We start from the raw sequence: 12,418 nt of genomic DNA, 5'->3' as shown, positions 1-12,418 counted from the left end.
AGCTAGCGTTAAGCGCAGGTTTTCTTTTTGCCGCCTGGGTGGAGCCGAGCAGTGCATTTGACGCTAGGGCGGAGCGGAGCTGTAGGGGAAACATTATTTGATGGGGGAGCGCAATTTGATGGTACACCGGATACTAGTTTCAGACGAGTTTTTGACGAATACGAGCACGAAACGAGTACTCGTAAATATCTGTAATCGTGCTGAAGGGAAATCCTCATTGGATAACTGACTGTCTTCACGCTCTGTGATTGGCCAAGTCACATAGAGCGCCCGCCCCTCCCTACACACAAAACTCTGCAGGGAGCTCAGTCCGTTGGTCCCATCCACACACACACAGACAATAATGGATCTCTCTGTGCTTGCTTCACTGTTGCTCACATTTCTTCAGTACTCCCTAGGTTTTCTTCAGCTCGCCTCTTTTTCGGTTTAGTATTTAGAGTTACTTTTTTTGTAACGTACGTGATGCATTTGACAAGGCAGCTGAAAACGGCTCGTGCATGCGTCGGTCACCGCTCCGCTCGGGTTTCTCTCTCTCTCTCTCTCTCTCTCTCTCTCTCTCTCTCTCTCTCTCTCTCTCTCTCTCTCTCTCTCTGTATGTATTAATTCATGCACTTGAATATTAATTAATGTTCTGATTTTATTGAAAAACTTGTTCTGTAATAGTTCCTTTATTATTGTGATAAAAAGTATTTAATCTAAATTCTGAGGCTTCTGTGTAAAAAGTTTTCAAATAAACAATAAGCATAGCAACTTATGAATCCATTTCAATTTCAGACTTAAAATAATGTATTGATGTAAGCCACACCCACTTCAGGTTAAACTACACCTACGTCCGGGTTAGGTCACGCCCACTCCGAGTACAGATACATATACAGATAGTGGTGTACTCGCTCATCTCTAGTAATAACCATTAATGATTTCAAACTGCATTTCTTTAATTTTGGGAGGAATAGGCCATTTCAAAAAACGTCATCACTTGTTATCCTAATGTCATAGCCTTTTATTTTTATATTATTGTTGAAGCCATTAAATAGATTAGTTTTAAATGTCCTATTTAAAACTTTATTATTACATTTATTTTCTATAAAGGGAATATGATTTATACATAAATTAGGTAAATTAATTTGCCCTTTTAAATAACATAAATAGTGTTGTATAAGTTGTAATAGTGGAGAAGGGATCGCTTTACACACCTTGTTAAATTCTCTAAATGAGCTGTGAATACCAAATTTATCCCTAAAGTCATTTATATTTAGAAACTGACCCTGCTCATCCAGTATATCTGTAATAAAAATTATGTTTTTTTCATACCACTTTTCAATGAATAATGACTTCCTATTAACTGTAACTGTTCTGTTGTTCCACAAGGTGGAGCCATGGGGTGTAAAGTTATGAGTGAACAGCATCTTCCAATAATTTAATGCTTGATTGTGATATTCTGACAGTTTCAATGGCAATTTCAGCACATCAGTCACATTTAAGAAGAAATTCCAAACTTCTTCTTTCTTAAAGATATTTTTAGGAATATGAAACCACTGTGAATCAGGGCTTAACAGAAAGGTTTTTAGCCAGTTCGTCTTGAACACACCAGCCATGATGGAAGTCGATTGACTTAATACCACCCATATCGTAATCTTTCACCAATTGGGACTTTTTAGTAGTGTGTTTTGTTGCACCAAAGGAACTGATATTATAGAGTTAACCTTTTTTATATTTTGTGGACTAATATATAAAGAATAAGTTGGGTAAACCATTCTTGAGATACATTCGGATTTAGATAATAAATTATGACCAAAAATAGTAAAATCTATTATAACCCAATGATTAAAAGTTTGTCTATTTTTTCTTTCAAGCTTTTTGATTCTCTAATTTTGATATCTTTGTTTTAAAAAATGCCCAAGTATTTAATTTCAGTTTTTACAGGAATTGACCTAATTTCAGTTTCAGGACAGTCATATAGAGGAAAACGTTCACATTGTTTAAGATTCAGAAACAAGCCTGATGTCTTAGAAAATACCGAAATTACCTTTAAGGCTTTTTCAAGTATTGATTTATCTTTAAACAAATTATGATATCGTCCGCAAACAGACTTATCCTAAATTCAGTACCAAATATGTTCACTCCCTCAAGATTTGATTGGTTCACAATGAGGTAAGCCATAGAACATTTTGGTTACTTTACAAAATTTATCACCAAATCCCAAGTGCTCAAAAGATCGAAATAGCAAATCGTGTTCTAATGAGTCAAATGCTTTGAAAAAATAAATAAATAAAATTACACTTTCTAATTCTATATATGACCGGTAATCTATCATATCTAATGCCAATCTTATGTTGTTGTGTGTATATCTACCTTTAATGAAAGCTGACTGACACTTGTCAATTATTTTTGTAAAAAATTGTTTTACCCTATTTGCATATGTTAGGGCTATTAACTTATAGTCATTACATAGAAGTGTTGTAGGTCTCCAATTGTCTAACAAATCTAAATCTTTGTTTGATTTTGGTAACAGAGTTATCAAACCTGTTTTCATTGTTGGAGATAGTTGTCCACTATTTATACAATCCAGAAAGGCCTGAAATAACAATTTTTTAATCTCCCGCCAAACTGTCTGATAAAATTCTATTGTTAGTCCATCCATTCCAGTTGGCTTCCTCTTTTTCATCAGGTTTTTTTTGTTGAGATTTCTATTTCTTCTATAGTCAAATCTTCTTCTAGTAAAAATTTATTATCTTCGTTTAACTTTTTTATGTGACCTTTTATTTTGTCAGAAAGGATAGCCATGTCAAGTCAAGTCAAGTCAAGTCAACTTTATTTATAAAGCACTTTACCACAGCATAAAAACTGACCAAAGTGCTTAACAAGCCAAAACGAACTGAAGTTTCCTGTAATGCTAAAAATAAGATAAAAGTTCATCAAAAAGTAAAAACATGACAAAAACAAACAAATCAAACTAACATAAAAGCTACTAAAAACAGATGCGTTCTTAAACTGAATTAAAAGCAACTGAAAACAGATGAGTCTTTAAAAGTGATTTAAAACCCGACAGTGAGAAAACCATCCTAATTCCACAACCTTGGAGCTGCTCCTGAGAAAGCTCTATCACCCCTGAGCTTTCTCTTCATTCTCGGCACCTCCAGGAGAAACTGGTCGGCTGACTTTAGTGACCGAGACGGGGAGTGAGCAATAAAAAGTTCACACAGGTACTGCAGAACAAGGCCATGTACAGCTTTAAATGCCAATAGAAGAACCTTGTACTGGATCCTAAAATCAACAGGCAGCCAGTGCAGCAAAGCTAAAATTGGGGTGATGTGCTCCCTTCTTCTCGAACCCATCAATAGGTGTGCTGCTGCATTTTGCACCATTTGAAGACGGGAGAGGTGAGACTGAGGAAGACCAAGGTACAGTGAGTAGCAATAGTCAAGGCGTGATGTAATAAACGCGTGAATCACTGTCTCAAAGTCATGGATTGAGAGCAGATGCTTAACTTTGGCGATCCTCCTTAACTGATAAAAGCTAGCTTTGGTTACGGCACTGATTTGCTTTTCCAGAAGCAAATCACTGTCAAGCCGAACTCCCAGACTGGTCGCTGCAGGTTTCAAAAATAGGGCTAGTGGACCAAGGCCAGCTGAACACAGCCCACTGGACACACTGGGACTAAAAAGCATGAACTCAGTCTTGTTATTACTAAAGTGAAAAAAATTGCAGACATCCAGGTTTTAACCTCATCGAGGCAGTTTAGAAGAGGATCTAATGAATTGGGTAGGCCATGTTTAATGGTAAAATAAACCTGGGTGTCGTCTGCATATAAATGAAAAAAACATCCATGTTTCATAAAAATAGAACCCAGATGTAGCAAATAAAGGGAGAACAACAATGGGCCCAGCACCTCACCTGCAAACACTTAAGAGCACAGCAGCAGAGAAAAAGCAGAGCCCTGACACATTGCTGTTTCCAGAATTTTTCATTCTCTTTGCTAGAATGCGTTTCTTGCATGAACATAACATTTGCCTTATTTTCCTTGGAAATTAAAAAAATGGCCTTCCATTTAACATTGTTTTTCAAACCCCGAACATTTAAAGAACTGATCAGAACCGACATATAGAAGAGAAAAAAAGATTATCCCTTTTGTAAAACACTAAAAAGAAAACAATATCCCAAGCAAGAATGAGCATCATGTCCTATATACCTCAACCTGCCAGTACTCCAAACATGTTGTGTAAGTGAAACCCAACATTTTTTTAAAACCAGACTACACTTCCTATAACCTATACCGATCTAAGACATGGTTTACTCCATTTCTGTATACTCCTTGTTGTTATAACCTATGGGTCAATCCTTTTCCCATCTATTACAGCATACCCTTCCTTCAGAAATGCTCTTCTGCCTTTGTTCCGAGCCTCCAGTACTTTCAGCCACAGCTTCATTCGGGCTTCACGATCTTCTTTGGAAAAGTCCTCTTTGAATTTTATGTGCAGCTCCTTGCAGACTCTGGCCTCCTTGGACATCCTCTACACCTCATCTCTTGCCGTCCTCATGCTGAACTGGACGATGATCGGTCTTGGTATCTTGTTAGTCGCAGCATTGTCTTTTTTCCCAGCCGATGTTCTGTGTCAACCATGATTTGAAGTTTATCCACCGACACAGAAATGACTCGGAATTCCAATCACTGTTTCGCGTGTATTTTCATTTTCTTTTTCAGCCAGTCCCAGTAGTCTCAGGTCCTGTTTCATCCGATGTCAAGCGCTCTCCAAACTTTTTTCTTTCAAATCTTTATTTTCCTTCATCAGAGACTCCATCTGTGTTTTCAGTTTGTCCATTTCTTCCTTGTTTTCTTTTGTTGCCTTCATGTTTGCCTCAACTCGACTTTCAAAAGCCTTCAGGTTTTTGTCAAGAATGTCAAATCTGTCCTCCATTTTTGGCGTAAAGGCTAGCAGTGTCCCATAAATATTTTCAATGCTTTCTTGTTTTCCTTCGGTCTTTTTTCTTTGTCTCTTTGGATTTGGGCTTGGTTGCGGAGTGTGGTCACCCAGAGTTTTTGCCAACTTTTCTTGGATTTCCATCTCTTCTATCTATCTATCTTTCTCTTCCCATGCTTCTCGGATTGCCTCCAGGTCATAATCGTGATTAGAAAGGCAAGGTAGCCTAGCTTTAGCCATTGTAGGTCGGATATATTGCTTAGTCAATATAGATGTTTTCTTGAAAGTATCTTCTGTAGCTTTCACTGACTGTATTTACTTCAGGAGTAGTTGTTCACAAAATAATCCTTCAGGACATCACAATTGTATTTTTAAGTCAGACCCACAAACTCTTCCAACTGCTCACTCTGCCATCATGAATTCCCCCCCCCCCCCCCCCCCCCCCCCAGGCGGGACCTTCCTTGGACATACTAGAATTCCAAATGACGCTTCCAGCGACCCATGGTGACTTAGGTTCCCGGAAAACGGTTTACCTTCACAACTTTAAACAGTCTCTCATTAGGCGCTTTAACAAAATTGCCTAGGTCTCACTTCATAATAAAAACACACAAAGTACCTAAACTGAAAAATAATGAAAAAGCTAGCAAAACCAAAATTCCCAAGGACACTTCTCTAGTTCTCTGTTGACGACGGATTGGCTAATTATTGTGAGGCTTTCATGGCTTTTTGGAATTTTGAAACGCATTAGAATACCCAGCTCTGTCATGGCGCAAATCGGATTGTTTATGTGAAAAAATTAATACTTGTTACTAAAAACTTGACTTGATTCTTAAAATCATTACATATATTTGTCAATGAACTTGACAATATCTTGTCATTTACTGCATTTCAATCAACTTTTATATAATGTATTTTAATTCTGTCTTTTAATGGTAACTGGTAAATGACCTGCATTTGTAGAGCCTTCTTAGGGGTTCTACAGCCCCCCAAGGTGCTTCACAACACAATCAGTCATTCACCCATTCACACACACAGTCACAGACTGGTGAGTGACTGACAGAGGCAAAGTCTGCCGAACAGTGGCGCCACCGGTCCCTTTCTACCACCATCAGCAGGCAAGGCGGGGTTGCCCTGCCCAAAGACACAACAGCAGCATTCTCTGGTCAAAGCCGGGATCAAACCTGCAACCTTTCGATTACTGGACAACCCACTCTACCTCCTGAGCTACTGCCATCCCAATGTCACCAGTTGGTCACAAAGCCCATAATTATAACTCTCCAGAGCATCATCATAAATATCCACACAACTTTCATTTCTTAATTCATTTAACAGGGTTTTTGATGGGCTCAAAGTCTGAAAGTAAAACTGTATGCTGGTTCAAGTCTGCACCACAAGAGGGCAGATTAGGAGACAAATACATTTATCACTAGTTCTATGAACAGGCAGTCTCTGTACCCATTTGTTGTGTAAATCAATTGCACTTGCCATGAACTAATGAGTTCTGTTTTATATTTAAATGTTGATTAAAAAATCTATTTGTATGAAACTTAAAATTTTCAACAACTTTTCCTCTTTTTGCATGTGCTTTATCTCTGATGTGGGTGGTTTGTTTCAAGTATCAGGGTGAATAGCCTCTACATCTTGAGCAATGTGTTAGAGCTACAAACAGGCCTTGAAACTCTGATTACTGACACCTACGCACTCGAAACTCCACAAAAAAGTATTGGGACATTTCACAGTGAAACGCATCTCATACTTTGTCAACTTGATCGTTTAAGAAGCTATTACTTTAAAACTGTATTTGTAGGTACAAGGGAAGAGCACAAACATTCATATAAACATGCAAACAGATGTGTATGAGGGAGACACATGCAGTACTGTGGAAAAAGCACTTGTCTCCTTGGTGGTTTTGCTTTTTGTCAGTTAAATGTTTCAGACTACAACGATAACCTGAGTAAATACAAAAATTTCACATGTTGATTTTATTTATTTGTAATTAAGAAAAAAAATTAAACCAACTTGGTCCTTTATAATTGACCCCTAAATTGGTTGTAACGCTTGGCAGAAACAGTTTAGTCCCACTCTTCTCTACAGAATCAGCCTATTTAAGGTCAAAGGTCAGATGTTCCCTATTCAGGATGTTCTGCTAGGAAGCAGAATTCACCACTTCCAGCAGGTGGTCCAGGTCCTGAAGCAGCAGAGCAGCTCCAGACCATCACACTACCACCATCATGTCTGACTGTTGCCATGGAGATGTTTTTCTGGAATGAAAACCGGATGTTTCAGGACACACATCCTCCAGAGAGTTCACCCTTTTGTCTCAATAGCCCACAGAATATGTTTTCTAAAAACTCACTATGCACTAATATGGTCTCTGATCTGATTTATTTTGGTTCTGAAAATAGTAACGCTTAAAAATCTGTCAGACATTTTTCAGGTTTACTCCAATCATTTTAAAACAGTTTGGTTTCCAACCCACAGCAACGGGTTGTAACCTCAGACATTCCAGCTAATCAAACATCAGCAATGGTGCCAGTAGAATTAAGTGTCCGCCCCATAATTGGAGGGCTGCTGGCTCAAGCGCCAACTTGCCTGCTGGTGGTGGTCGGAGGGACCGGTAGTGCCGGGGAAGCTGTGGCTGCATTTTAGACCATAAGCACCACTTTGTGAATGTGTGTGTGCATGGGTGACGACCTGGATGTGTTGTGAAGCACCTTGGGGGGGTGGGGGGGTGGTGGTGGTGGTGGGGGGGGGGGTAATAGAACCCTGGAAGGTGCTTTACAGAATGCAGGCTAATTATTATTATTATAGTTATTATTATTAGTAGTAGTAGTAGTAGTAGCAGTAGTAGTGGCGGTGGTAGTAGTAGTAGTAGTAGTAGTAGTAGTAGCAGCAGTAGTAGTGGTGGTAGTGGTGGTAGTTGTAGTAGTAGTAGTAGTAGTGGTGGTGGTAGTAGTAGTAGTAGTAGTAGTAGTAGTAGTAGCAGCAGTAGTAGTGGTGGTAGTGGTGGTGGTAGTAGTAGTAGTAGTAGTAGTAGCAGCAGTAGTAGTGGTGGTAGTGGTGGTAGTTGTAGTAGTAGTAGTAGTAGTGGTGGTGGTAGTAGTAGTAGTAGTAGTAGTAGTAGTAGTAGTAGCAGCAGTAGTAGTGGTGGTAGTGGTGGTAGTAGTAGTAGTAGTAGTAGTAGTAGTGGTGGTGGTAGTAGTAGTATTAGTAGTAGGGGTAGTAGTAATGGTAGTAGTAGTAGTAGTGGTAGTAGTAATGGTAGTAGTAGTAGTAGTAGTAGTAGTGGCAGTGGCGGTGGTGGTGGTGGTGGTGGTAGTAGTAATCATAGTAGTAGTAGTAGTAGTAGTTGTTGTAGTAGTAGTAGTATTTCAATTCAATTCTTTTTATATAGCGCCAAATCACGACAAGAGTCGTCTCAAGGCAATTCACACAATAAACATTCCAGTGCAGGTCATTTCAGTAAGCCAATCAGAAAAAAGTTTTCTAAATAAGGAACCCAGCAGGTTGCATCAAGTCACTGACTAGTGTCAGTGACTTTACATCAATCAATCAATCAATCAATCAATCAATCAATCAATCAATCAATCAATCAATCAATCAATCAATCAATCAATTAATCAATCAATCAATCAATCAATCATCAATAATCAATCAATCAATCAATCAATCAATCAATCATTCAATCAGTCAATCAGTCAATCAATCAATCAATCAATCAATCAATCATCAATCAATCAATCAAAGATACTTTATTAATCCCAGAGGGAAATTAGAGTTTCAGTACACACAATTCAGAGATCAGACATACATGGACAAGACACATGACAAGAATTGGTGACTGTGGTCATTCGCAACCCTGAGTCGCTCTACTTTAATAGAGATAAGAGGGTTACATGAGGATTGGTTCAGGTGGAGGGAAAAAAGGCACTTCAGAGCTACCCTCCCACCAGGAGGGCAGCTTTGCTCTGCAAAAAAAAAAAAAAAAAAAACACCTCAGACATATATGCAACAGACTTCAGACAGCACAACATAAGTGTCCACTAGGTGGGGTGGTGGGTTGGGACTATCCCTACTTCAGTTCCTGCAGCCACGATAAGCAGTGCATGTCACCTCAGTGTGGATAGGGGGAGGACCATTGAGGGTTGGAGGGTTGCAGTGACCCTGGAACGTTTCAGCGGCCTTCCCGCAGTCCCGCCCAGGCTGGGAAAGGAGACAGAGTTGAGTTGCTATAGCGATGGCACATTCCACATATCTTCTGAGGGGGGAGTTTTCGTTGGAGCCTTGATCAAGGGTGCCAGATTCCGATTAGAAATTGTTTTGGGGCCAGACAGAGATAATTTCCTCTCTGTCTTACAGTTTGTTGGTCCTCAACCTCTCAAAATCCCAATAATGGACATTAAACTATCCCAATCCATGCTGATTCGTCCACTCTCTCCTTAATGGCATCCATCTTTGTGCCAATGAATGAATCTCGACCAACGTTCCAGGCTTACAATTCATCTAGACAATTATGTGAGTCTGTGAATTCACAGCGCGGTGCAAACCATCTCTGAGCTCCGGCATCCGGCCAATATTCCTCGACAGCTCGTTAATTTTCCGGTAAGCCAGGTAGCCTCCAAGGCCATTGAGCAGGAAACCTGACACCAACACCACGAATGTCCACACGTCTTCAGAGTCTTCCACAGAGAGCTGAGATAAACAAATCAAGTTCCACTGTTTCCAAGAGTCCATGATGTGTCCAACTGGGTCTGTCACGGAGGGGTATCCGGGAGCCCCCTCTCCCGTTCTCATCGTTGAAAAAAATGTATTGATCGCGTTGAGAGACCAGCTGACGAGATTTATTTTAGAGAATTTCAGTTTCCAGTTTCCAGGAAAAATGCAGAAGCAGCCGTGCACCCAGCACACAGACAAAGGGCCTTGAGGATAAGATATGGAGGAGAGGAGGAAAAAAGCATCTGCACCCTCCAAGAGCCGGAAGAAGAATCCTCATACTAAGCAAGCATTTAGCGACAGTGGAGAGGAAAACTCCCTTTTAACAGGAAGAAACCTCCAGAGGATCCTGGCTCAGTATAAGCAGCCATCCACCACGACTCACTGGGGATGGAGAAGACAGAGCAGACACACACACACACACACACACACACACACACACACACACACACACACACACACACACACAAACACACACACACACACGCACGCAAGCACGCACGCACACACACACACACCATATACACCAAGTAGTGTTTCTATGGTTACATTGTGATTTCTTAGTAAATATTCTATTTGGTGAGAGATAAACTGTATTGTATTTATCCTAGTGAATCTTTAATTAAACCGGTAAACTAGTAGTAGCACATTCTATGTCAAGGAAAGTAAAAAGTTATTATCAGGAGAGGGAGAATGTGTGGTTAGCAACAGTGTTCATGCCAATCCCCCCCCCCCCCCCCCCCATGAGGTTACCAAAGCTCAGCAGAAGATCATTGTAGCTTCCTCTGGGGAGAAAAACAGAGAAAAATAAAGTTAACAGCTGAAATAGCAGGAAATAATACAGTTAAAGAGCAGATTGTAGAAGAAAGTAGTAGAGTGTGGAAAGTGGTCAGTATGTCCTCCAGCAGTCTAAGCCTATAGCAGCATAACTACAGAGATAACTGGATAACGTAGCCTTTTAGATGGAGGCATGTTGGAGGCGGGGCAAGGGAGAGCCATCTTTACCGACTGTACACTCCACCTCCCTCTACTCCCCCACTTGTCCTGATCTAAGCTAACGTCAGATTTTAACCAGAAGCCCTATCAAATAAAATGTTTTAAGCCTATTCTTAAAAGTAGACAAAGTGTCTGCCTCACGGACTAAAGCTGGGAGCTGGTTCCACAGGAGAGGAGCCTGATAACTAAAAGATCTGCCTCCCATCTTAATTTGAGATATTCTGGGAACCACCAGTAGACCTGCAGTCTGAGAGCGAAGTGCTCGGTTAGGAACGTATGGAACAATCAGATCACTGATGTATGATGGAGCTTGATTATTAAGAGCTTTATATGTGAGAAGAAGGATCTTAAAATCTATTCTGAATTTAACAGGTAGCCAATGTAGAGAAGCTAAGACAGGAGAGATATGATCTCTCTTTTTAATTCTCATCGGAACTCTAGCTGCAGCATTTTGGACAAGCTGAAGACTTTTAACTACATTCTGTGGACTTCCTGAGAGTAATGGCTGTAACGAACACCATGTTCGAACATAAAGATGTCCATCGGTCAAGGCCGGATTAACCATATGGGCAACTGGTCAATTGCCCAGGGCCCACGGACTCTAAAGGGCCCAGGGCAGCAAGGGCACGAGCAAAGTACTGTATCTGTAATCTCCCGTTTTATATTAAACTAGGGTGACCGTCCTGTTTTCCCCGGACATGCCCACTTTTCACTCTCTGTCCGGGGCGTCCGGACTGGAGTTTTTTTGTATTGATGAAAATGTCCGGCTTTTCATCCAGGAGCAGGGATTGAATTATGGGGGAGCTGTATATCCTACACATCCAGGGGAGGCGGAAACTAGTTTTCTACCTATATGACATCATTTTTGGACTCTTTTGAGCAGAGCACAGAGAGCGGCACAGCGCTGATCGTTGTTGAGCAGGATCCAGGCTGCTGCGTCCAGCGGACGGTCCATTCTCAAAGTGGCGCAACCAAATAACAATAATTAGCACACGATCGTTCATGTCCGCACATGTTCTCTACTTTCTGTCTTATTTGTGCCTGAAGCGCTCTGCTACTGCGGAGCTCATCACCTGTGCTGCGGTGATTTCACCTCACTGACGCAGCATCGAATCGTCCACTCCGCTTTGTGGTCAGGAGAAAGACATGGAGAAAGACTATTGATTGGCTTCTAAGAGGTTCTGGCAAACTGTCTGGCACCTCAGGAGAGGAAGGCAGCAACTTGCTCACACTATTTACAGTGGGGATGGGGAGCTGCTGATGTCAACTGGGGCTATAGTCGGACGGTGGAAGGAATACTTTGAGGAGCTCCTCAATCCCACCTACGTGCATTCCGAGGAGGAACCAGAGCCGGGAGACCTGGGTATGGACTGTCCAATCTCGGGGGCAGAAGTTGCTGAGGTAGTCAACCAACTACACAACGGTGGAGTCCCGGGGGCGGATGAGGTTCGTCCTGGGTATCTCAAGGCTATGGATGTTGTAGGGCTGTCGTGGTTGACATGTCTCTGCAACATTGCATGGTCATCGGGGGCATTTCCTGTGGAGTGGCAGACCGTGGTGGTGGTCCCCATCTTTAAGAAGGGTGACCTGAGGGTGTGTTCCAACTATAGGGGGATAACACTCCTCAGCCTCCCTGGATGGTCTACTCCAAGGTACTGGAGAGGAGGGTCCGATCGATAGTTGAATCTCAGATTGAGGAGGAGCAATGTGGTTTTCGTCCTGGCCGTGGAACTGTGGAACAGCTCTATACCCTTGCAAGGGTGATTCAATTCAAGTTCAATTCAAGTTTA

The sequence above is a fragment of the Nothobranchius furzeri genome, chromosome 13 (genome assembly GCF_043380555.1).
Source record: "Nothobranchius furzeri strain GRZ-AD chromosome 13, NfurGRZ-RIMD1, whole genome shotgun sequence".
Taxonomy (NCBI): Eukaryota; Metazoa; Chordata; class Actinopteri; order Cyprinodontiformes; family Nothobranchiidae; genus Nothobranchius; species Nothobranchius furzeri.
Note: the sequence above shows the minus strand (reverse complement) of the source record.